This window comes from Desmodus rotundus, chromosome 1 (assembly GCF_022682495.2).
Source record: "Desmodus rotundus isolate HL8 chromosome 1, HLdesRot8A.1, whole genome shotgun sequence".
Taxonomy (NCBI): domain Eukaryota; kingdom Metazoa; phylum Chordata; class Mammalia; order Chiroptera; family Phyllostomidae; genus Desmodus; species Desmodus rotundus.
In genome coordinates, this window is record NC_071387.1 from 174,385,333 (window position 1) to 174,410,188 (window position 24,856).

A 24,856-nucleotide genomic window follows, 5' to 3' on the forward strand; every position below is an offset into this window, starting at 1 on the left:
GATAGTTTCCCACAATCATGTGCTGATCACAGTCAGATGAAGCCTGAAGGAGGACCCCTAAGATCTCCAGAGCCTTTCCTCTGTCCTACTCCCCATTTACCAGTACTCTGTCCTATGAATTCGGGCCACTTCAGCCTTTCTGGACATGGACATCTAGCTCTATCTCTTCAATCAGGGAGCTCACTGGGCTCCCTGGGGTTCCTGTTCCCTACATCGCAGCCTGGAAACTCACTCCAGTCGCTGAGCTGAAGAAATCACATTGTTCACCCTGTTTGTTTGCCCACTCACAGAAATCAACATACCCCATTGCCTAATACACAACATGTTAAAACCGTCATTTCATATATTTTGCCATGTTTTTAGATGAGAGGATAAACCCAGTCTCTATCATCTCTCTCTTCTAGAAGGACATTTTTTAAGAAAGAAATTGGCTCCTTACTTCTTGCTTTATCACCACAAATTCAAGTTACATAAAATGTTATTCCCTTATAAAAAAATAAGAGGTTAGATTAAACTGAGAAATATGGCACTCAGAAAATTAACTCAATTTTTATTTTCATAAACTGGAAAACCTATAGTTCAAAACCATCTTTTATTTGCAGTTTCTATTTTTTAGTTATCTTTATTTTCACTAATTTTTATCATGATGGGATATATTTAACATTCTAAAATAGTTCCAGTATGTTCATATTGTATTTTTAATATACTCTCATGGAATTTTCAAACTGGAAAAAGACTTAACCACCCTGAAGATTTTTTTCTACATGACAAATAGACCCAGAGAGCTTTTCTGGTACACTATAACACGGTTACCCAGGAGCAGAGTAAAAACCCAGAGTCCATCTCTCCTGTCATGAAATCACTGATGTACTAAGAGATCAACTAGGGAATCCAACTCAGTGCCAGGCACTGCTCTAGACATTTTCTGCCAAACTGTTTTCTTCCCCACCCTAGTGATGCTCCCAGTCTAACAGTGGTGACAGTCTTTCAAAGGATGATTAGAATGCAATGTGGAAAATGCAGCCATGGAAGCGAGCACAGGATGCAGTGGGAATAGGAGGGGAGTGATTTTGTTGTTGCTGCTGTTTTCAAAGCCACAGAGGTATTTTCCCTCTTAATATTAGACATAAAATTTTCTTCAACTCTTTGTTGAATTGTGGCATACATACAGGAAAGTGTGTAAATCGTTTTCATAAAATGAACCCACCCATGTAATTAGCACCCAAGTCAAGAAACAAAACATTACCAGCACTTGGAAAGTCTCCTTCCAGTCCTGCCATCTCCCCACCCCAAGGTCAACGACACTGGTGACTGTGCCTGAGGGAGTGGAGCAAGTCACCCCCCAGGAGGGGCCACACAGGCTCCATCCCCATTCATTTCCTCTCTCAATTGCACCAAATGTCCCTCTTGTTAAAGCCCTCTAAAATCTTCCAAAATTCACAGATTCCACAGAAACTCTTCTATATGATTAAATACAGGATATCATTATACTATCTGTATTATTTAGATAATTCATGTTTAAAAGATCTTTTTAAATACTATCAGGGGGGTTTTACTTAACAACTTTCCCTGAAGCATATACGTACCTTTAGAATCACTCCATGGATTATTTTTTAGGCATTAGCAAACACAAGTGTAAAAGTTTTGAGGTATGACACTGATGACTATAAAAATCAGGCATAAACAGTCTTGTCACATCTGGAAATAAACTACTCAATCTTTTCTTTCTCTTTCAAAATAATTAAAGTCACGATGTTTCATCAGTGAGTAAAACAGAAACCTATAATAATGATCAACTCTATCCATTTTCCTGTCCAAAACAAAATAAAATGTTGATTCTAACAAGACAATGTACTGGTGAACGTGGTTGTTCCTTGGGAAAAGGGACGATGACAGAAAGTGTGTTGCAGAGACTCTGCTTTTAGAGTCCTGACAGGGGCTCTCTTTTCCCCGTTGTCTTCATGACACGTGGTTCTATGAACAGCAGTAGTCCCTCGGGTTTTGTCTTTTGGAATGAGGGGGCGCACAAGAGAGGCAAGTGGAGAAAATACGTAATGCTATGGAAATATCGATGGCCAGAAATGCTTAGAGTGTCAACACTCAAATTTCTACTCGAAGAAAGGTATGGTAGGGTTGCTGTCAATACCAATCCTAGTTAATTATTAAATTAATTCTTAATGTGGATCAATTTTCTTTTAAATTAGCACTGGGAACTGAACCTATGAAATGCTACTAGGGGATGAAAGTTCAAGAAGTGGAATGCTGCTGAAGAGGACAGAGCCTGGCTTCTGCTGCTTGTCCCTTGGTTATGTTTCACAAAATCAAATCTGCCTTTCATTCCTTCATTTGACTCTCTCCGTTAAAAAGAAATCTGTAATGCTTCACAAATTTTGTAATCCGCAACTCAAACAATTGTCTAGCAAATCATCAAAACCAGATGCTAGTGTATCAAATTTATGTGGAAAATGCTAGTTACTGCCTAATTTTAAATCACTCCAAAAGCCCTAGCAGTGATTTGTTATGTCTGAGGATAATATGTTTGTGATTTTAATAAACATATGAATCTTACAAAGTCCTACAGATAGCCCTACCTTCACAAAATATCTGTTTTATTCCAAAGTTGGCGGGGGTACTTCTGGTCAAGATGCAGGTGTAGGCAAACATGGCTCACTTCCTTGAACATCCAGATCAAAATTACAACTAAACTATAGAACAACCATCACTTAGAACCATCAGAAATCAAGTTGAATGGAAGTCCAACAACTACAGAATTAAAATAAACCACATGCATCCAGACTGGTAGGAGGGACAGAGATGCAGAGTGGGTTGGTCCACGTGTGGTGGATAAAAATACAGGACTCTTAGGAAACTAAGGAGACTAAGACTCTGGGACTCTTAGGTGCAAAGAGTCCCAGACCCACACCAGGCACCCCCAGCCCAGGGTTCCAGTGCCAGGAAGATAAGTCTCCATAACTTCTGGCTGTAAAAACCAGCGAGGATTGAGTCAGTGGAAGAAACTTCTGGTTTCCCAAGTAGTTCCTCTTACAGAACCCATACACAGAGTTACTTGAACTCAGTCCCTCTGAGCTACAGTACCAGGTTAGCAGCTTAAAAGGCACCAATGATTTGGAACATAAGAAAGCAAAAATCAACCAAGAAAAACAACAAGAACAAAGAATACAAAAAAAAAAGAGGGTAGTGTAAGCAGCCTCTGGGACAACTCCAAGCATTCCAAAATTTGTATTAGAGGGTTGCCAGAAGGAGAAAAGAAAGAGCAAGAAATTGGCAATCTATTTGAAAAAATAATGAAAGAAAATTTTCCTAATTTGGTGAAGGAAATAGACATGCAAGTCCAGGAAGCACAGAGAGTCCCAAATAAGATGGATGCAAAGAGGCTCACTCCTAGACACATCATAATGAAAATGCCAAAGGTTAAAGTTAAAGAGAGAATCTTAAAAGGACCAAGGAAAAAGAAGTTAGTTACCTACAAGGGAATTCCCTTAAGACTGTCTGCTGATTTCTCAAAAGAAACTTTGCAGGCTAGAAGGGATTGGAAAGAAATATTCAAAGTCATGAAAAGCAGGGATTTATAGCCAAGACTGCTCTACCCAGCAAAGATATCATTTAGAATTGAAGGACAGATAAAAAGCTTCCCAGACAAGGAACACCTAAAGGTATTTATCGTCACCAATCCATTATTATATGGAATCTTAAAGGGACTTAAGTAACAAAAAGGTTGCCAGATGGAAGGGGAGTGTGGGAGAATGGGTGAAGATGTAAGAGGATGAAGTACAAATAGGTAGCTACAGAATACCCATGGGGATGTAAAGTAGAGTGTAGGAAATGGAGTAGCCAAAGAACTAATACGCATGACCATGGACATGAACAATGGTGTTGGGAGTGCCTGAGGGACTGGACAGTGATGGGTGGAGGGGGGCAATGGGGGAAATATTGGGACAACTGTAATAGCATAATCAATAAAATATAATTAAAAAACAAAGTTGGCTGCAAAAGTTGGCTATTTCAATAATTTTCATTATAATTATGGAAATTATTTTGCATGTTCCCTCTTGTTCCTTCCTCAGAATTGATGGGTAAACATAGGACAAAATGTATTTTGATGTCATTGGATTTAGAGTTTTCTCAGAAGGACAATCTGTGGTGCTGCTAATTCTAGAACAACATTGCTCTTTTATCCTTAAGTGAGGTGCCCGTTTTCTTCCAGATGTTCTAGCTCGGGAAAGAATCTTTGTCAAGTCTCATCAGGGCTCAGAAGATACTCGTAGATCCCAGAGAGGCCCTGATCTTTTGGAGAGCAATTTCAAGAGCAGGTAGTGAGGCTTTGAGGACAGAGGCAAGCTATTGATGCTTATCCTTCAGTGAAAAGCATCTGAGCAGGAAATATCTCAGAGAGAAGATTTGGATTTTTTTAGTTTCAAGGAAAACCAAACACCACTCTAGGGGTGGGATGCAGACCCTGAAAGTGAGGAATCACCATTCTATACCAATTCCACCCCAACCCTGAAGTAAAGTCACCTGAGGCTGCACTTTCTTGTTTATGCATGAAGGACTAGGGCAGATAAACGTTTATAATAAGAGATCCAAGAGAGTGGAAAGGGGTGCCAGGGCATTGAAGCTCTTTTAGTGTCAAAGACCTTTGGCTTTAGCTAGTCTAAAAGCGGCAATATTTACTTCAACTAGCCATTACTTCTTTATGTCTATTGAAGAACCACATGTATTTAGGTGCCACCATCCACTGGAACCTCTGCTAGAAGTGTGTGTATGTGCATGTGAGAGAGTAGGATAGAGGAGAGGAGGGGAGAGGTGGGGAGGGGAGAAAAAAGAGGACATTTAAAAACTAAGTACTGGGATGCATGGTTACCAGACTTATCATGGTGATCATTTCATAAGATATACGTATTGAATCACTATGTTGTATACCTGAAATTAATATAATATTGTATATCAACTATAATTTAAAAAATAGCCCTGGCTGGTATGGCTCAGTGGATTGAGTGCCAGCCTGCAAACCAAGGGGTCACCGGTTCAATTCCCAGTCAGGGCCCATGCCTAGATTGTGGGCCAGGTCCCGGTGTGGGGCACATGAGAAGCAACCACCCACTGATGTTTCACTCCCTCTCTTTCTCCCTCCTTTTCCCTCCCTCTAATAATAAATAAATAATATCTTTAAAACAATAAAAAGAAAAAAATCTTAAGCAATTCCTTCAAGTTATAATTCAAATCGAACTCTTACCTCTGGAAACAGCACTTAACAAAAATAAACCTATGAACTAGAACTATTTGAGAGACGATGAAACAGGTCTTAATACAATTAAACAACAGACCTACAGTTGTGGTCTTGCCACAGCCTACCATCAGTCCCCGTTCAGAGCTTCACCACATTTTCTTCCCTCTGGAGCATGAAATCAATGACTCCCAAGTTATAATTGAGTATGTATGATTCTTCTTGCTAGGTGTTACTCCAACCAACATCCTGGCTACATGTTAACTCCACTGAGCAGAAGGACAAGGCCTCCTGAGGTCAAGGCAGGAAGCTGCCTTGGAGGCTGACCCTGCAAGGTAGCTGCTTCCTCTCTCAGTTTTCCTTGTCTTCTCTGCCAGGGAAATGCCTTCCAAAATCCTTTTTCACTCCTGCTCTCAGGTAAAAGCACTGCACTGCCAGATGTTTTTAAAAGTCTGTTGTGTGCATAATGGTAAAAAAACCTCACCTTTGATTTAATTCCCCAATTTGAAAATAAAGTCATTCAATGAGATCACCCTGTCATCCTCAGACATTTTATGAATTAGTACATTAGGTACCTTAACATATATGTACTCTTGGCAAGCAGGATTGAGAACAAATAATTCTGCAATAAGTGGTTAAAATTAATAACTAAAAAGTGACTAATTGCACACTAAGGACCTATTCATAGAGTAGAGCCTTTTGTAGAATCTTAGAAGTCTTTAGTTCTCTTAAAATAAAGACCTATTATACTGAAGCTTTAGTAGGCACAATTTCTAAATGGGCCCATTAGGGTTGGAGACTGTGATTTCAAGTTTTGCCAAATACATATATAAATATGGCCTCTGTGGAGTCCCTCTTGCACAGTTATGATTTTATGGTTCATTTATGAATTCTCAAATGGGTCAGGATTAGCTCTGTTGAAGTGTATTTTTCTCTCTGTGAGGTGATTACTTGACTCAACACACAGTCATACTAAGACTCAGTAGTAATACAATGTACTGTATAATGTACTGTGTACTGAGCCATCTGCCCAAAAGTTGCACCAACTTTCTCTTCCCGAGGCCTTGCAAGGTCTGAGATACTAAAAAGCAGGAAAGAGGCATAATTCTGGTAGAGACCATTCTCCCTTCTACGTACAGCCAGTGAAATTGGGGACTTCCCATAAAGGATTCTGTTTCACGTTTCACCCAAGTCCCTTGGTAGACTCACTCACCTCCACTCACTCTTCCCCAGCAGAAAGGCCAATCACAGCAAAGCAGATGCAGCAGAGAACAAGGAGAGGAGAGCACATTCCCTACACTACTCACCCCTTCTTGCCATTCAGCTTCCCTCTCAACCGTCTGGAACACCTAAGGCACGTCAGAATCACCTAGAGATCTGATTTAAGATGCAGCTCATGTTCCACTGCAGACCTACTGAAGTAGAAATGGGGGAGGCGTGGCCACGAGTCAGCGTTTGTAATAAGTCCTTTAAATCACTCTTAGTGCTCTAACCTTTTAGAACCTCCAGTCTCTGCACTGCTTTATGGGAACAGTAAAAACACCAAATAAGTAGTCCAGGTCTCCTTGCTGACAATCCACAGCCCAAATACCTGGGTTCCCCAGACATCATTGACACGATCCAGCAAACCCTTTATTCTCTCTCTACCACAGAGGGCATAGCAGAGGACACAGCATGAGGGTACCCAACACTTAGTAGAGAAGGCAGGCAAGTGCAAGTTCCTTTATTTCAACACATTCCCCAACCAACAGAGCACCCCTACACGAAGCTTGGCTTTACATCAACTCTACCTGACTTGGCCATGTCTAACTTCCATTATGCCTGAATCAGGAATCTGTGTTTATCAGCCAGTCAGTGAAAGACAAATACCATATAATCTCACTTATAGGAGGAATCTAATGAACAAAATAAACTAATGAGCAAAATAGAACCAGAGGCATAAGATCATGGAACAGACTGACCGATGTAAGAGGGGAGAAGGGAGAGGGGCACTGACTGAAGGAAGGTGAAGGGATTAGTCAAAGAACATACATGAAGGGCCTGTGGACTTGGACAATGGTGAGGGAACTTATTATGGAAGTGGGGGCGGGCTGGGTGGAAGGGTTGAAGGGGGAAAAGTGGGACAACTATAATAGCATGAACAATAAAACATTCAAATGTAAGCTTGTCTCCAGTGCTTCTTTCTCTAATAAGAAGACTCACACTGAATTCTTTTCTCTCCTTCCCTTCTGGCCCCACTCTTTCCTGAGTCTCTCTTAACTGTTAGTAGCTTTAGAGAAAAGTCTAAATGAAGTTACTTCAGAACTTGCACTTAATAACTAAGTGGGTTTTAGCTTAATAGCAGAGATAGTCCTTACCATGGCTATACTTTTTAAAAGTATATTTTGTTTCTTTTTAAAAGTACTCTTTGTGCTATTATAGTTGTCTCACTTTTTTTCCCTCTACCCCCTCCACCCACCCTGTCCCCCACTTCCGTAGTCAGTCCCCATACCATTGTCCATGTCCACAGGTCCTTCATCCATGTTCTTTGACTAATGCTCTCACCATCTTCCAATCAGTCCCCACCTCCCCCTCCCTTCTTACAACTGTCAGTCTGCTCCCCGATGCTGTGCCTCTGATACCATGTCTATCCTCTAAATCATCAAAGTGCTAGGAATCAATTACTTTAAAAGAAAGGGATCAGTTTATAAATTTCTTCTTAGACTACCCTGTTGTACTATTTATGACAATAAACTTATTTTGCAGCACTGTAGGAAGTAAATACCACAATCACATTCTATCTCATCATCAGGGCCAGCATCTGCCTTATAAGCATCACTAAAGACTGATAACACAGCTTCAGACAGTGAGTCCAAATTCACCTTCCTTGTAATGTACTCTTCTTCCTTAAATATGATGTCAAAGCTAGTGAACTTCATTTTGTTATTTCAAAAATTAAATAAAATTGGAACATTTTGTTTCATTGTGGATGGTTAAATATTCAAAAGATTACTCCACTGAAAATTGCTCTTAGAATCACTCTTAAGCAGGTGATTCAGCAAGTAGCTGTGTTGCTTTGATAAATGAGCAGCACATTTCTGATGTGTTAAAATGTTTGAAGTACGCTGAAAAAAATCCTGAATCTCATTCTGAATCAGCAACCACACTATCTCCCATGATTATTTTTAAAAAATACAACAGAACGAACTAACATATGTTGGACAAAATGTTATGCAAATTTTGATATTTTCTCATGAGTACAAATTGAAATGTGGCTTAGTGTTGCAATTATCATTTTACAGGTGACGTTCGCAAGGAATTTGGTGATCAAAGACTATAATGCATTTAAAATTTAACTTAAAATAATGAAAAAACAGATTTTGCCTATTGCAAAAGTAATGTAAAGAGATTTAAAAATAAGATTAAATAAACAAGCAAGACTTAAAAGATAAATAGAAGAGAACTATAATAGTATTTTTATTATCCAGCACTATCCAACCACTCAACCCTTAACCACACTGAGTGGTTACATAATAAATATCCAACACATTAATATTTTGGTAACTGTTATAGTAATTTTTTGTAAAACAGTTTAGTATCTTCTTCCAAAATATTTGTAGAGCATTTTCTATATACTTTCATAAACTATTTATGAAAATAAATGGGATCTCCCTTTTCTTCTAAATGGTTTTTAGTGAATACAGAAAAGCAGTACATACTTTATATATTTATTTTATAACTGAACATAAACTCAGTGACCTCTCTTATGAGTTGTAATCTTATCTCAGTTACTTCTCTTGAGTTGTCCAAGTAGGCAGTTACATTTTTTGAAAAAAGTATTTTTTTCTCTCCCCTACTTATATTTATATATTTTCTTATTGAAATGTCCAAAATCATGTCAAATGAGAATAGTATCTTGGATATCCTTAGGATATTCTTATTTTTTCACAAATTTCATAGAAATGATAGTAGAGGTTTCTACTAAGTATGATGTTAGCTACTTGTTTAATATAGATAATCTTAATCATGTTGTGAGCTACCCTTCTTTGTCTACTAAGATATTTTAAAATCAGAATTGATATTTATCTCAAATATTTAGATATCTAGTAAGGTGGTCAAATCTACTTTTCATTTGACTCTTTGATAAATTCCAAATAAGTTTTCTAATATTTTAATATAGTGCTCATCTACTTGTAATTATTTAGTATTACTAATCTGCTTTAAGAATTGCAGGATTTTTCTAAAAATAACTTTTTAAAAATATCTTAATTATTATTTCTGATTGCAAAAGTACTACTTTAATATTGTAAAAACATTAAAATAAAGAAATATAAGTCCCTGACCAGTGTGGCTCAGTTCAATGGGCATAGTCTTGCAAACCAAAAGGTTACTGGTTGAATTGCTCGTCAGGGCACATGCCTGGGTTGTGCGTTTGGTCCCCATTTGGGGCTCTTGCAAGAGGCAAGTGATCGATATTTCTCTCCCTTTCTTTCTCCTTCCCTTCCCCTCTCTCTAAAAACAAAAAAAATCTTTAAAAATTAAAAATAAATAAGAAGGAAAAAAGTGGAATTCCTCCATGATTCCTCCAATTCCTCTCCCCCTCTGAAAATCATCACTATTCATTCTTTAGCTGTTTTTGAGTTTAGCTAATTCCCTACTAATGAATATTTAGAAGACTTCAAGGTTTTGCCATTATAAACAATATTGTAATGAATAATCTATATAAACACACATTCCTCTGGTCATATGAAGGGATATTTCTTTAAAATAAATTCCCAGACATAGAATTGCTTTTGTAAATGTTCTATTTTAATAGATATAGCTAAATTTTCATTTCAAAACATTGCACCAATATACATTGCCACCAACTAGTAATATGTAAAAGGGGAACTGTTTGTCTACTTTTGACACATTGGAACAACACGACAGTTGAAAAAGCTGTCTCATTCTTCAATTTGTATTACTTCAATTATTAATGGGAATGCAGATCTTTTAACATGTTTAATAGTCATGTGTTCCTTATTGTGTGAATTATCTCATTGTGAAATTTGTCTATTTATCTATTGAGTGGTATGTCTTAATTTTTAAGTGTTCATTGGCCTTTGACTGCCAGTAGGTGGGGCTAACAACTTCCTGTTTGTCATTTCTTTTTTGATTTTATACTGAATTTTTCTGTGCACGTTTGTTCCCGTTATTTAAGGAAGTGTTTGGTAGTATGGTACATTGGAAAGCACTTAGATCTGAAATCGAACTGACTGGGCTCAGAATTCCATCTTCACCATCTACTTCCTGTTATTTAACTTCCCTTTGCCTTGGTTCCCAAACCTGTAAAAGATATCTACTATTAAAATCTATATGCCTTATCAGGTTGTGGGTATTAAATGGGTAAAAGAAAATTTAAAGAGCCCAAAGAGTGCCTAGCACTTAGAAAATGACCAATAAATAGTTAGCTCTTATTACTGTTTATTATCCAAATTTCCTTTATGAGTTTTGGATTTCAAGTCAGTTAATAACTAGGAAGACTTGCACAACATATATAACAAAAATAAATAGACAACCATGCTGCCTTCTATTGGTTTTATAGTTTTTTGTTTGGTTAGAGGGGTTTTTTTTATGTGTACATCTAACTCAGTGTTCTATCCAAAATTTATATCAGTGAATTCAGGTTTATTAATTTCCAGATAACTACACAATATTCCCAGAACTTTTTTTCTAAAAAATACATATTTTTCTCATTGATTTAAAATATCATCTTTATCATATAAATTTTTAATTTTTTTCAATTACAGCTTACGTTAAATATTATTTTGTAATACTTTCAGGTGTACAACAGTGGTTTGACAGTCATATACTTTACAAAGTGGTTCCCTGATATTTCAAGTACCCACCTAGGACTGTACATAGTGTTTCAATATTATTGACTGTATGCCCTATGCTGTATTTTACATCCTCAGGATTATTATGTGGCCAACAATTCATAGTTCTTAATCCCTTCTTTTTCATCCATCCTCAACCCACCCCCCTCTGGCAACAATCAGTCTATTCTCTGTATCTATAAATCTGTTTCTGTTTTATTTGTTAGTTTAGTTTGCTCTTTAGATTCCAAAGATAAGTGAAATCATGTGGTATTTGTCTTTCTCTGTCTGATGTATTTCACTTAGCATAATACCCTTTAGGTCCATCAATGCTGTCAAAAATAGTCAGGTTTCATTCTTTTTTATGACCGAGTCATTCTCCATGGTGTATGTGTACCACACCTTCTTTAAGTATTCATTATTGATGGTCACTTGGGTTGTTTCCTTGGCTATTGAAAATAATGCTGCAATGAACATAGGGGCGCATATACCCTTTTGAAATATTGTTCTGTGTTTCTTTGGATATATACCCAGAAGTGGAATTGCTGAGTCATAAGGCAGTTCCACGTTTAATTTTTGATGAACCTCCATACTGTTTTCCACAGTGGCTGCACCAATTTGCATCCCCACCAACAGTGCACTGGGGTTCTCCTTGCTCCATATCCTCACCAGCACTTGTTTTATGGATTATACTTGCTTTATGGATTATAGTCATTGTGATCGTTGTGACATGATATCTCATTGTGTTTTTAATTTGCATTTCTCTGATGATTAGTGACATTGAGCATCTTTTCATATCATATTTTTTAAATTTACCTTTAGAGTATCTCAGAATTACATTGTCTAACACATTTTAGTATTTGTCAAGGTAAGCTCTGTTAATATTACGTCATTTAAAATTTCTTGTTCATTCTCACATTTACTTTCTTTCAGATACTGTTTAGAGTCATTTTATCAAGTTTCAGAAAAGTTTGTTGATAATTTAGAATTACATTGTTTATAGATGATCTAGATAAAACTTACATTTTTATAATGTTGATTGGTTTACCCTACCTAAAATCAATGTATTCTAGTTTTTCAAAAGCTTTACTTTTCTAATAATTTCAATGAAGTACCAAATGGCACACTTTGAGTCTCTCTATTTAAGACAAAAATTTAAGAACACATATAGCCCCTCCCTCATTCGCACCATATTAGCTCCCCTTCTCAGTCTTGTTGATGTTTCTATGATTTCTCTTGTGATTGTATAAGTTGAAAAAACGATGTTACACTAATCTTTACAATTTTATTATGTATTATTTACTTTAATAACCAGATTTGAATCTATTATTAGTTTCTAAACATAGAAGGTAGTGTCCTTTGATAGATAAGTGGATAAAAAGACATGGAGCATATACACAATGGAAGACTCCTCAGCCATAAGAAAAGGTGAAGTAGTGCCATTTGCAGCAACATGGATGGACCTTGAGAATATCTGCTCAGTGAAATAAGTCAGTCAGAAACAGCCAGGAGCCATGTGATTTCACTCATATGTGGGATATGAAACTGAAAGCAACAAATGAACAAACAAGAAAAACAAACAACTCATAGGCACAGACAACAGTATGGTGGTTACCAAAGGGAAGGGGTTTCGGGGTTAGTAAAGGGGGTCAAATATATGGCAGCGGAAGGAGATTTAACTTTAGGTGGTGGTCACACAATGCCATACATAGGTGATGTATCATGGAGTTCTACACTTGAAACCTACATAATTTAATTAACAAATGTCACCCCAATACTATACATAGATACACATATCTATATCTATATCTATATCTATATCTATATCTATATCTATAGATATTTGGGTTTGAAAGAAAATTGGTCATATCCAGGAATGCCCAAAACAATAAGTAAACTCAGGGCCAAAAGAAGCGGGAGTTAGGGTTTAAAATGATGGGAAACACTGCCGGCCAAGGCCTAGGCCCCCAGAATAAAGCTGAGAGCCAGTGAAGTGTTGTCCCATCAGCAACGGGGAGGGAGAAAAACAACACGAAGCGCAGGGAAACCGTGTGGAAGCACTTCACCTGTGCTGCTCTGGACAGGAGCCACCCGCAGAGAATCAGCACTCAGTCCGCCCTCCACTGGGGGCCAGCGGGCTGAATTCAATTCACACTCCCTCATGGTGAGCTTGGGACACATTACTACTTAGGGGCTCTCAATCTGTGTCTGAATTTTACCCACCACCATTGTAAATATCATCAAGATTCCTTTGTATTTAAAACAATAGCAAAGTTAGTCTAAAGCTTAACATTTACGTCTTCTCACTTCACTTTATTCTCATTTTGTTTTGTAGATGGACTATAACTTGAGGTAAATATTTACTTTCATATCTGCCTGCCCTCACCTTCCTTCTAAAAAGGATTTCGTATTATTTGCCTTCGTACCTCCTAGCACTAGCAAAGAAAAAAATGTTGGTTAAATTGTTAAATGACGTACTGAAGCAGAAAGGTGAGGAAGACAACCTTCTTTATAGCTTTTCCTGGAATCAGGCTTGGAGAGGCACAACCATTTGAAGTAGAAACTCCTCATATTTAGAGTTTATTCCTGTTCTACTTTAAAAACGTCCATTATCAAGAATGTTAGGGATGGCTTCCACTCGCATACCTCACACTCAACCATGATGATCAGCCAATGAAACAGACGGGATTACATTATCCTAGCAAACTGTTTTAACATGTTTATCTCCTTTTGATTCTGAGGGCCCTCTAGGGTCTTGTTAGGCCTTAAGGTAACATATTATGAACATTCCTTACATGGTTAAACGCCATGAGGAGAAAACAAATATTTGAGGGAGGTATTGTTTTGGAGGGTGTGGAGAGGTTGGTTGTTTGTTTTGTTTGGTATGGATCCTGGATAAGAGAGTACTCACTGTGGCTTTAGAATTAAGATTCCTCCTCATTGCCATAAGAGGAAGTTACTTCATAACAATGGGCACAGAAGGTCACTCACTTCCCATGTCTCCGATTCACAAGCCCACCTCGTCCATGAAGCCCATGGCCAGGCGCCCAGCCTCGCCTTCCCTTGCCTTCCCAGAGCACTGCATTTGTTCCCTCTTCCAACACTGTTTCTAGAGCTCCTTGTGTGTGTGCCACTAGGCACTCCGGAGGCCCTAAAACCAGAATCATTCAGCACGCCCATTTCAATAAATATTTCTCAGATTCCTGATAACAGGAGAAAACACCTCAGCTGTAACTGAACCTCAAGCATTGAAGACCTATGCTGCTACTCACAGGTTGCATTTTCTTTAAGATTTTCATAAGGTAGAAAACAAGGATTTTACATTACAGGAAATATAGAAAAGATGAGGGAGATGGAGAGGGACAGGAGGATAGAGAGCTAAACAGAGTCAAGCAGACAATAATCCTCCCCAATCTCAAGGCCCCAGAAGAGCATCACACACTCTGTGCTTTCCTCCCAGCCTTGACTATCACCTATTCCCCACAAAATGATGGTTCAAATAGGGGAGGGGGAAGTGCTAAGCAATTCCATGCAAATATGGTCAGGGTATCCACATCTTCATCCGTCTCTCTATCCCAACATCCGGAGAAGCCCTCAGAATCTGGTGCATTCCTCCCCCAGGGCTACCTTTCTCTTTTCCTTCCCTTGCATCAGTCTCCCCCACCAGGACCCTGAGGCCCCAGCAGGTACCAGCACTGTTCCTGCCCTCGGGAAGGGCACAGAGTTAATACTCCCTATCCTGCTTTCCCAGAGCTGTTTTTCCTATTGATTAGAAACATTAACAATTAAACAGACACTCCCTAAGGACTTTTTTTTTTCCAACTGGCTGTTTCCTTGGGCTGCTCCAGATGACAGGAGTTAGCCCTGAGGGAAATCTGACTGAGCAGACTCGGAGGGGAGGATGTCCAAGCTCACTGAGTCATGCAGACTCTGGGGCGCATCTTTCTCACAGTGCTCCCTCCTCTCTCCCCACTCCGCCTGCCTTCCACCTTCTGTGTTTGCCTTCCAAAACAGGCTGCTGTTATAATGAGGACCCTGTTGCAGTAAAAAAATTAGTTTCTGTTTTAAACATTTGGAAATCTTGAAAGTACATTTTTAAAAATTATTTTGTTTAATTACAATTGTCCCCATTTTTCCCCTATTGATCTCCCCTGTCCTACCCAACCCCCCTCCACATTCAATCCGCCCACCCCACCCCACCCCAACTGTCCTTGTCCATGGGTCCTTTATACATGTTCCTTGACTTGACCCTCCCTCATCTTTCCCCTGATAGCCCCCCTACCCACTCCCTTCTGGTCACTGTCAGTTTGTTCTTTATTTCCATGTCTCTGGTTATATTTTGCTCACTTGTGTTTTGTTGATTAGGCCCCACTTATTTAGGGGACCATTCTGCCTGGCTTGGGAAATGTAGCCCAAACCCCACTCAGAAAGGCCAGTGGGGAGCAAGATCTGGCACACAGGACCCGTGCCCACAGATAGGTTTTCCCATAGGAAATCAGGCCTGCACTGTACCAAGGCTTGCTTTTGCTAAAACTCCCTCACCCTGGATTGAGGCAGCAAATGTTTACTGCAAACCTCTAAAGTCCTAAAATCTGTGCTAAACCTCCCAAGGACAAATGTAACTAGTTCAACCACTTTTCCCTTTGCATTTGTAAATATCCTTCTTCTTTGATGTAATTAGCAACATCCTCTCCTTTGTTTTCTGTAAAAGGTAACCACCTAAATCCAACCTATGCATAGTAAATGAGGACCTTCCTCAATGTAATGTACCCAGAAAAACAATAAAATCCTGCCCAGGCAGGGGCCCTCTCTCTCACTTAGACAGCGGCCATGCCATCCCTTTTTCTCCACAGGACTTCTATAGTCCTTGTGAATTTGTTTATCGCGGTCACAACACACGGACCCTGCGGGCCAGGGTCTGCATCACTTATAGGTGAGGTCATATGGTATTTGTCTTTCACCGCCTGGCTTATTTCATTTAGCATAACACCCTCTAGTTCCACCCATGCTGTCACAAAGGGTAAGAGTTTCTTCTTTCTTTCTGCTGTGTAGTGTTCCGTCGTGTAAATGTACCACAGATTTTTGATCCACTCATTTACTAATGGGTACTCAGGCTGTTTCCAGCACTTGGCTATTGTAACAGTGGGGTGCACAGGTTCTTTTGAATTGGTGATTCAGCATTATTAGTGTATAATCCCAGCAGTGGACTTTCCAAGTCAAAAAGCAGTTCCATTTTAGTTTTTTGAGGAAATTCTAGACTGTTTTCCACAGAGGCTGCACCAGTCTGCATTCCCACCAACCATGTACTAGGGTTCCCTTTTCTCCACAGCCTCGCCAGCATTTGTGCTTTATTGATTTGTTTATGATGGCCATTCTGACCAGTGTGAGGTGGTATCTCATTGTGGTTTTAATTTGCATCTCTCTGATGGCTAGTGATGCTGAGCGTCCTTTCCTATGTCTATGGGCCCTCTGTATGTCCTCCTTGAAGAGTGTTTGTTCAGGTCCTTTGCCCATGTTTTAATTGGGTTGTTTGTCTTCCTGGTGTGGAGTCAGGTGAGTTCATGTTCTCCTGAGAAGTACGGAACAGGGCGTGGAGACCAGAGAGATGCCGTAGACCAGGTTATGGCAACACATGCTGTGTGTTGATTATTGTGTGACACTGATTATTGGTGAATCAGCCTCAGCGAGGACCTTGCCAGCTCATTACCCAGGAATCGTTTTAGACTTCCAAATGGCACACGATGAGTCATGGAAAGCTCTCATTACCAATTATGACCTCCTAAGGTCTATGGTTCATCATAAATAGGTTTATTTCTTTAGAGTCTGGGCAACTTGATGACCTAAGAGTTTTAAACATGACCAGAACAAGTTTGTCTGATATTCACTCTGAAATCCGCACATTGCTGTCACTTGTATTTTTTATTTCATTATGACAACAGCAGGTGACTACGGCAACCAGAGTATTGGCACTGTAGCAGGACAGTGTTGGTTCAAATAATAAAAACTAAACAACTTGCCTGAGAGAATTAGAATGAATAGCATGAGACTATTGTTTTGTGATAGAAATCAAATTATTTATGAATATTTAATTATTTATAAAATAAGTTTAAGAGTGACTTAAATATAAGTATTGCACCAAAACATAATGAAATTTACTAAAATATCTTATTATAACATAATTAAAATTTCTAAAATAATCTTCAAATATTTTATAATTTTTTTAATAATATTTTTTAATTTTTAAAAGTACTATTGGTCTTCCCTGGCTTTAATATGAAAGTGTTCTCCAGAATTTTACTAACTTGCAAGTTCTCTTAATACAAGAATACTAACTCTCTATTATATGTGCTGAAAATATTTCTCCCAATTTGTCTTTTAATTTGCCTTATCATGCTTTTGGTTTACAGAGCTTAAGTTTTTATCATTCAAATTGGTATTCTTTTCCTTTTGTGTTCTTCATTTAGATTTAGAAAATTCTTCCCTATCCGGAGACCAAATTTTCATCTAATAGTCTGATAAATATGTAAAATGTATTTCAATAAATGACAGGAGTTAAGGATCTAGCTTCATTGTTTTTTGAAGAGTTTACCATTTGTACCCAAATTAGAATTTCCTTTGAATCTGCTCTCCTCAAACCCTGCCAGTTAACTCCCTACTCTGCCCTTCTCTGGTAGGTCTGAAGTTTACTTGCACTTGGGCTCTTCCAGAATAAAAATAAAGAATCATTTACCTCAATCAGGCAAAATATAGAGTCCTTTCACTTAGTAACTCACTAATTCAATAGATGTTCCTTCTGCGTTTTATCGCCTTCACAGATCTGTCTAATTACTGTCATTCAACACCTACCTTGGATCCACAGAAGTGAAGAGATGTTTTGTCCTCACCTGTTTTCACACAATACATAAACGACTCCATAGCAGGAACACGTTAACTGGTGGCTAAACTTGTCTACACCTCACTTTCCTGTTCAGCTCTTCAAGTTCCCTGATATATTTTCCAAAGCTACACTCATTAATTCACTTGAATAAGTATGTGCCAGGTACTGAGCAAAGAACAAAGTGAAAAAGGAAGCAATAAGATAGCTATTTTTTACCCACAAAGAGGTTTCAGTCAAGTTTCCACGCAAACATATAAACAACTATATCATTTGTCTACTGTGGTATAACAAATTACCCCAAAACTTAGAGGCTTAAAATGACATTGAACATTTATTGTACCTCACAGTTTCTATGGGTTAGGAATTCAGGAAGAGCTTGACTGGATATTTCTGGGTATTGCAGTCAGGTCTTGGCTGGGGCTGTGGTCACCTGAAAGCAGCCCTGGAATTGGAGGATCTGCTCCCAGGGAGGTTCACTGACATGACTAACAAGCTGATGCTGGCCTTTGGTGGGAGGCCTCCGTTCCTCTGTGCATGGGCCTCTCCACAGAGCTGCTGGAGAGTCCTCACAGTATGGCCACTGGCTCTCCCCATGGTGAGCAACCCAAGAGAACAAACACCACAATTCCCTGGATGCCCAGACTAGCCTGATTCTGTGTGGGAGGAGACTACATACAGCCGTGAACACCAAGAGACAACACTCATTGGAGGCCATGTTGGAGGATGGCTAACACTACAACTGGTACATTAGGATAAGATAAGCACAAATGGAGAGCTAAGTAATCTTTCCCCTCTCTCAAAGTTTTCAACCCCACTCTTTTCTCTCTCACTTTCCTAAGTCCACCCTTTCTCTTAAGCTTTTTGAGATCGATGTCATTTATTTTGATCTCTCTTGCCTTCATGTATCTCCCTCTAAAAATTAGTACTTTGGTCAAACTTTATTCCCCTCCCTCCTACTCTCAATGGCTGTTCCATCTCCTTGTCTCCTGGCATTACTCCAAACAAACACGATAAAACCTGCTCCATCTTCAAGGTTCATGTCACTCTTAAATTCTATCGTTTTGTCTACAAACATGTTCTAGTTTCCCTTATACTGCAACTAGATATCTCTAAGTGAGAACCTTTTAATACACAGTTCTAGGCGTGTCACTTTCAGGGTTAATAATATCTGTTGGTTCCTTATTATTATCAACCAAACTATCAAGTGTTAAGTGTACCAAGTAGAGCTTCTATAGTAGTTCCTAACTTACATATTTTCATCTGACCTCCCAGTACTCCACCCTCTACCCAAATGGAACCAGCTTCTCTTCTCCAGACATGATGTACATAAAAGTGCATTTAACTCAGACAATGAGAAACCTAAGATTGACATAAACATGCAATAAAATTGTTTTCTTAACAAGACCTCTAGAGGTGGGTGGTTCTGTGCTTTGTTTAGCAGCTCAGTGGTATAAACGTCCTTTCCATTCTGCTCCACCATATACAGAATGTTGATATTTTGTTATCATGCTTGTTGCCTTGTGACCAAACAAACAAACAAAAAAAACAGCTACTACAGCTCCAGACATGAGTCCTCATACTCGCATGCTAAACAGGAAGCAAAACAGTTAGAAAAGAGACTTTCCTTTTATTTCTCTAGCCCTCCATTTCCTTACCTCCAAAGTGAAGGTAATCACAGTATTTATTTATAGGGTTTCATTGAGATTGAAGAACATAATGCATTTGAAATATGATCATAGCATCCTGCTCATAGTGGAAAACAAATAATAAGTAGCATTGTATTTGTTTGCTTAATTGCAATTTTTTGTTTTTCAATTACAGTTTACATTCAATATCTCTTTGTATTAGTTTCAGATGTGCAGCATAGATTGCATTATTGGAAGGCTGAAGGAATATCTAATAAATCCCAAGGAAAGAAAGTAAAATTAAGTTTCAAGAAAATGGACATGAAAAATTAGGAAGTCAGAAACTGAAGTTACTCCTCTACCTCTCAGGATCCACATGGTCTTTCAACTCTGCCTCTTTCTTCTCTATTGCCCCTGTCCCCACCGTGCTTTCTTAGTTTCTTCATTCAGTTATCCGACAGAGACTCGAATCTTTGAGCCCAATTCCAGATTTTCCAAGGAAAAGAATGTGATCGGTCCATTTTGTCTATCCCAGACCCAAATTTCTCTGATGGGAGAGGGAAGAGAACAATCATATGATCTATGGCCCATTTATCAGGGTGTGAGGGAACAGACAGTATTTTAAGAAAGATGTGTAGGAGCTAAGATGAAATCATTGATGGAAGAAATGATTGGCCTCTCTAGTACAAAGCCATTACCATTTGGGGCTTTTTATGAGTCTACATGAAAATAGGTGTTGAAATTGGCTTCCTCCTAAGAAGTGCAGGGCTTGTGTAACTCAAAGAACAGCTCAGCCCAAGCTGGTGGCTCAGGTGTTTAAAATGTTATCCCGACATACCACAGCTGCAGGTTCAATCTCTGGTTAGGGCATGTACAAGAATCAAAGAATAACTCGACTACTCAAAAGACCTATTTTGAGAGTAAAAATGTAAACATCAAGGCACTTTACTTGTTGGTAATTTTCTTCTTGGAGGTGGTCATTAGCCGGCATTATTCACAATTTATTTGTGTGTGTGTGTGTGTGTGTGTAGATATTTGTTGCCCTACATTTACTCAAAGGGGCCATCTAAGTGAGACTGCTAGTTCTGTGTCCACAGGATGAACAGATTTATTTTTATTTTTACTTCTTTGACTCTGAGTTGGATATGTGATTCATTTTGCTGAAGCAAATTGTGTTATAGGCTGAACTGTGTCCCTCCAAAGCTCATATCTTGAAGTCCTAATCCCCAGTACCTTAGAATGTGACTGTACTTGGGAGAGAAGACCTTTGAAGAGGTACTTGTGTTAAAATGAGACTGTTAGGTTGGACTGTAATCCCATCTGACTAGTTCCCTTATAAGAAGAGGTAATTTGAACACGTGGGCACAGAGGAAAGAGCATGTGAGGACATAGAAGGCAACCATCTGCAAGCCAAGGAGAGAGGCCTCAAAAAATTCCAATCTTGCTGACACCTTGGCCTTGGACTTCTAATCATCAGGACTTTGAAAAAATACACTTCTGTTGTTTAATCCACCTAGTCTGTAATATTTTGTTATGGAAGCTATAGCAAACCAATATAGTGGAATGCATATTTTATTTATTAAACAAGTAAAAATTTATCAACATAATTCAACAAGTATTTACTAGCCACCTCAAATATTTTGTGGAATGAGGCAAGAAATCAATAAAAAAATAATTATTGAGAGCCTACCACAAGTCCAGCACTCTGGCAGGTAGGTGACTAGAACACATAGATGACTGAGGAGTCACCAGGCCCAGCAGGGGCCCAACGTCTACCAAGAAAGTCAAACTCGTGGCTTAAGGACCAAAAAGAAGTCTATGCGAGGTGCTAAGTGATGCCTTTGAGAAGATGAGTATGTGTTTCTGCTGGACTAGAAGAACAACAAGGAAGAGGGGAAAAGCAATCATCTTTTTGTGATATTTTAAAATTATTTCTGAGTAAGAGTAGTCTTCAATAGCAGATAAATCCCTATTTTACTTTGCAAAAAGAGAAGCTCGGCATCATCCATACTAAATGAAAATGGGACACTCATTTGCCAACAATTACACTGGAAATACTAAATATCCACACTGACTATTTCCACTTAAGTCTCCTTATATATCCAAATTTATCCAGCTGACTCTTCATCACATAATCCTCTCTTAAACTAGATATTTTTCTAGGGTCACATAGTCCAGGAACTTCCAGGAGATATCTTAGTGGTCAAAGTAATCATTGTATAATATTTGCACTTTTCTCATTTTTACTCCCCAACTATGTGCTTCACATTAGGTGAAGCATAATTCCATTTTCAATCACACATTTGTTCAACTCTATGAGCCAGTCCATTAATTCAAGGACATGAACACATCTGAGAAAAACAATGCCACCATTTTTAGCCACACTGAAGGCCTCCAAAGACCACCTCTCTAGAGAAATAAAGAAGCCCTGGTCTGGACAAGAACTGAAGTCAGGCTCTGAAACTCCCACAAAAGTCAACAATTCTAGCACTGAAGAATAATGTACTTGCTTTACCCAACCTGCACCACAAGCAGTTATGTCAGAATCCAGTCATGAATTGACTGTAACGCTGTACTTGCCAAAAGCTTAATAAAGCAAATTGTATTTGAAAGAGAATCTATTGAACATGTTAATTATGTAAACTCTAAACCTTAACTGACTTAAGGTTACCAGGGAAAGAAAAGAAAAAACAACTCCCAACTCTCCCTTGCAGAAACAATCCAATGCCACAGGTTAACACTTTGCTTTGGTGCAAGAAATCACAGTTTAGAACACATGTCCTTTCACAAAACCCTGTTTTGAATATGCTGTTCTTATCGTACTCAACAGCCATTATATAAGGAGCTTCACGATCTACACAATAAATTCATCTCATATTGTGCAGCACAGTAGGAGGAGAGAGTAAGTTTGCGATTGTCTTTTTCATTCTTCCCTTTGTCTGTTCATTCTGCTAAAATGGGAGTGTTCCTAGGTTAGGTCCTATTTCTCTCTTCTCGTTACCCCTTCTCCACCTCAGTGACTTCATCTAGTTTCCAATTGCAGCTATCATCTCTAAGTCATTGATCCCAAACTTCTCTCACCACGACCAGCCCCAACTCGAGGACTAGCAATGTCCAACAGAACTGTCAGTGATGATGGAAATGTTCTAATCTGTGCTGTTCAATATAGTAACTACTGGTCACATGTGACTACTGAGCATATAATTTAAATTTTAATCTGATCGCTAGTGGCTACCACTTTGGACAGACAGCTTGCATTTGGAGCTGCTTGCCAAAACACTTGACTTCCTGCCTACCAACACTGCAAAACCAACATGCCCAATTGAAGATGTTCCGTGTGTGCCCCCAAACAGCTCCTCCCCTTCACTTGCTTACTCCTATTAATTATACCACCATCCTCTTGTTCATCCAAACTACTGATGGTGAAGTTATTTTTGATGCCCACGTTTCCCCCACATCCAGTTCGCTTCTTACAGTTACTACACAGTCACACCTCTGGTCAAGGAAGAAAAATTCATTTAAGAAAATAATTACAATTTTAAATAAATGTATACAGCAATAAGTTAATGTATTTATAGTTGGAATTTTAATTATACTCTTCCCTTCTGCAAACATTACCAGTATCAATATTGCATCAATATAAGGTTAAGTACATTCTGTATTGATCAGAAGGGGTGGTTTCATAGGAAAAATCTATTATACATAGGAAGTGGGGAAGATGTCAAGGTTAGGCAGCAGAATAACATGAGTTAAATTATTTAACTTGAGAGAAACTGCAGGTCAGTAGAGGTGAGAGGAATAGAGGGAGAAGAATGAGGAGGAGGAAAGGAAGGGAGGAAAGAAAGACAGCACATAGAATTCTTTTGACTGGATGATGAAGAAGGTCTTTCTGGTATTTTAACAAAAGGAAATTATGCAGACTACTCCTGGCTGCTCAGGGCAGTGACTTGGTCTTACGGTAGCTACTCTTCAATAAGAAAAGAGCAGATAAATGGTAATTAGAGGAGGAACTACACGGGGTCTAGAGTAACACTAATTAATAGAAAGATAAAAAGACACACATGCAGTTTTATATTTAAAGGTTTTTAAAGAGAGAGAAATTTACTTTTAATATACTTTATGTGATCCAATATACCTAAAATGTAATGATTCAACATGTAATCAATGTTCTTAAAGTTTTTTATGAGATAATTTACCTTTTTTATAATACATCTTTGAAATCTGGTCTGTGTTTTACAATTACAATACATCTCAATTTGGACACTAAATTTTCAGTGGAAATATTTGATGTGTATTTATATTTCATAGAATTAGTCGTCAAAAATAGATATACAGATACCATGTTGTTCTAAACATTCATAAAATACTTCCAAAATGGAACTCTCAGTTTTAAATAAATCAAATAAAATTTAAAATTTCATTCCTCAGTCACACTCAACACATTGCAAGCGTGCAATAGCCACGCGTAGCTAGTGGCTACTATGTTGCACAGAAGAAGCCTAGAGCTTGCACCACTTTAAGAAAAAGCCTGGGAGGATTTTGTCAGAAAGCTGTGCTGTAAACAAAGGCTGCATGACAAGCGAGAGAATTGGAGTTATGTACGAGACCAGAGGTGATGTGAGCATGCACACCAGAGAGACTGTTGGGTGTTGCCAACCTATGTCTTCTCACCACTGATTCTTTCCAGGCCAGTGGAGGCAAAAAAGCACTTGGTTTACAGATCCACCTTGTCTCACTGCTCTCTACGCACTGGCCCCGCTGAAAGGAACATTGACCTGAGAAACACAGGCAGCTCCTCACTTGAAAACTGCCCTATGATATGGGTGGGATAATGAGAATAGAACAAGGAGACAGGAAAATAGAGATTCACATTCTTGGGCTGTGAATCCAAAAAGTCGATGGTATTTTTTTGTTGCATTTAACCATCGTATTGCTATCCAATTAGAAGAAATATATTAGGAGAAATGTCATATCAATTTCAATAATCTTCACAAATTTAAAGATTCATACTAACTGAAAATAGTAACCTGTCAGCTCCGAAAGGACACAAATTTCTGTGTCCTTTTTTCACTGCTGTATCTCTAGAACCTAGAATCTAGACCCAAAGCAGGAGATTAACCATTATGTGTTTAGCAAAGAAATTAATAAGCAGCTCAGTAGCTTCCCACATAATAACCACACAATAGCAAAATCCCACAGAATTGTGATCTGAATCTGCTATTCATTCATTTTCTCAACACACATTTTTAAGTATTCACTATGTCAATCAATCTGT

General features: G+C 38.5%; 1 long non-coding RNA gene across 1 annotated transcript in view; it reads right to left on the bottom strand.

Annotated features, from left to right (window-relative positions):
• The window catches only part of LOC123478495 (uncharacterized), a 180,475-nt gene that overhangs the window by 103,920 nt on the left and 51,699 nt on the right, over nt 1-24,856 (bottom strand). The window lies entirely within an intron of this gene.